General features: G+C 32.7%; 1 non-coding gene across 1 annotated transcript; it reads left to right on the plus strand.

Annotated features, from left to right (window-relative positions):
- The first annotated feature begins 548 nt into the window (after positions 1 to 548).
- On the plus strand, positions 549 to 655 carry LOC148565085 (small nucleolar RNA R71). The gene has a single exon (XR_015884124.1). It is a non-coding gene; the product is annotated as a small nucleolar RNA R71 (small nucleolar RNA).
- The last annotated feature ends 2,093 nt before the right edge of the window (positions 656 to 2,748 follow it).

Here is a 2,748-nt window from a genome sequence, read left to right on the forward strand (position 1 = left end):
AGTTCTCCGTCTGTTGCTGAGTTGATGATGGAAAAGGCTTGCTATTGCTAAACCTGTTTCTTCCACCATTATTAAAGCCTTGTTGAGGCTTTTGATCCTTCCATGAGAAATTTGGATGATTTCTCCATGATGAGTTATAGGTGTTTCCATAAGGTTCACCTAAATAATTTACCTCTGCTATTGCAGGGTTCTCAGGATCATAAGCTTCTTCTTCAGAAGATGCCTCTTGAGTACTGTTGGATGCAGCTTGCATTCCATTCAGACTCTAAGAAATCATATTGACTTGCTGAGTCAATATTTTATTCTGAGCCAATATGGCATTCAGAGTATCAATTTCAAGAACTCCCTTCTTCATAGGCGTCCCATTACTCACAGGATTCCTCTCAGAAGTGTACATGAACTGGTTATTAGCAACCATGTCAATTAGTTCTTGAGCTTCTGCAGGAGTTTTCTTTAGGTGTATGGATCCACCTGCAGAAGTATCCAATGACATTTTAGCTAAGTCAGACAGACCATCATAGAAGATATCCAGGATGGTCCATTCTGAAAGCATGTCAGTAGGACACTTTTTGGTCAGTCCTTTGTATCTCTCCCAAGCTTCATAGAGGGATTCACCTTCTTTCTGTCTGAAGGTCTGAACGTCCACTCTAATCTTACTAAGCTTTTGAGGAGGAAAGAACTTGGCTAAGAAAGCTTTGACAAGCTTATCCCATGAGTTCAGGCTATCCTTAGGTTGAGAATCCAACCAGAGTCTAGCTCTGTCTCTTACAGCAAAAGGGAAAAGCATAAGCCTGTAGACTTCAGGATCTACTCCATTAGTCTTTACAGTATCACATATCTGCAAGAATTCAGTTAAAAACTGAAAAAGATCTTCAGATGGAAGTCCATGAAACTTGCAGTTCTGCTGCATTAAAGAAACTAGCTGAGGTTTCAGCTCAAAATTGTTTGCTCCAATGGTGGGGATGGAGATGCTTCTTCCATGTAAACTGGAATTAGGTGCAGTAAAGTCACCAAGCATTCTCCTTGCCTTGTTGTTGGGTTCGGCTGCCATCTCCTTTAGTTGTTCAAAATTTTCAAACAGGTTGTCTCTGGATTGTTGTAATTTAGCTTCTCTTAGTTTCCTCTTCAGAGTCCTTTCAGGTTCTGGATCAGCTTCAACAAGAATGCCTTCTTCTTTGTTCCTGCTCATAAGAAAGAGAAGAGAACAAGAAAAGAAGAGGAATCCTCTATGTCACAGTAAAGAGGTTCCTTATTGTTAGTAGAAGAAGAAAAGGAATAGGGGTGTAATGTAAGGAAAGAAACACATTTGTGAGGAGAGCAGAGATGTGAGATGAAGAGAAGTGTTAGTATATGAATAAACAAATAGAAGGAGATGAGAGGGGGAGAGAATTTTCGAAAATTATTTTTGAAAAAGAGTTGGTGATTTTCGAAAATGGTTTTTGAAAAAGGTTAGTGGTTTTTCGAAAATTCAAATAAAAAAATAAAATAATTAGTTAATTAAAAAGAAATTTTGAAAAAAGGGGGAAGATATTTTCGAAAATTAGAGAGAGAGAGAGTTAGTTAGGTAGTTTTGAAAAAGATAATAAACAAACAAAAAGTTAGTTAGTTAGTTGAAACAAATTTGAAAATCAATTTTGAAAAGATAAGAAGATAAGAAGTTAGAAAATATATTTTGAAATTAAATTTTGAAAAAGATGAGATAAGAAGATATTTTTGAAAAGATTTGATTTTTAAAATCACAATTAATGACTTGATTCACAAGAAATCACAAGATATGATTCTAGAACTCAAAGTTTGAATCTTTCTTAACAAGCAAGTAACAAACTTGAAATTTTTGAATCAAAACATTAATTGGTGATGTTATTTTCGAAAATTTGATATAAAAATAAGAAAAATATTTTTGAAAAATGTTTTTAGAATTTTCGAAAATAACTAAGAAAAATGAAAAAGATTTGATTTTTGAAAAAGATAGGATTTTTAAAATGAAAATTTGATTTGACTCATAAAAACAACTAGATTTAAAAAATTTTTGAAAAAGTCAAATCTAATTTTCGAATTTATGAGAGAGAAAAAGGGAAAGATATTTTTTTGATTTTTGAATTTTTTATGATGAGAGAGAAAAATAAGAAAAATAATGCAATGCATGAAGATTTTAGATCAAAACAATGAATGCATGCAAGAACACTATGAATGTCAAGATGAACACCAAGAACATATTTTTGAAAAATTTTTAATGCAAAGAAAACATGCAAGACACCAAACTTAGAATTCTTTAATGCCTAGACACTAAGAATTCAAGAATGCATATGAAAAACAAGAAAAGACACAAAACATGCAAATGCAAAGATCAAACAAGAAGACTTACCAAGAACAACTTGAAGATCATGAAGACACTATGAATGCATGAAAATTTTCGAAAAATGCAAGATGCACATGCAATTGACACCAAACTTATAACATGACACATGACTCAAACAAGAAACACAAAAATATTTTTGATTTTTATGATTTTATGATTTTTTTTATATTTTCTTTTAATTACTTTTTTTTCGAAAATCATTTTGAAAAAGAAAAATAAGGATTCCAAAATTTTTAATATGAATTCCAGGAATCTTATGCTCTGTAGTCTAAAGCTCCAATCAAAGGGTCAGGCATGGCTTAATAGCCAGCCAAGCTTTAGCATATAATTACATGGACTGGAGTGATTAGTTGAATACCAATCCCAAAGCAGTTTGGGTATGGCTTTAC

Source organism: Arachis ipaensis, chromosome B5 (assembly GCF_059453495.1).
Source record: "Arachis ipaensis isolate K30076 ecotype BB chromosome B5, ASM5945349v1, whole genome shotgun sequence".
Lineage (NCBI taxonomy): Eukaryota > Viridiplantae > Streptophyta > Magnoliopsida > Fabales > Fabaceae > Arachis > Arachis ipaensis.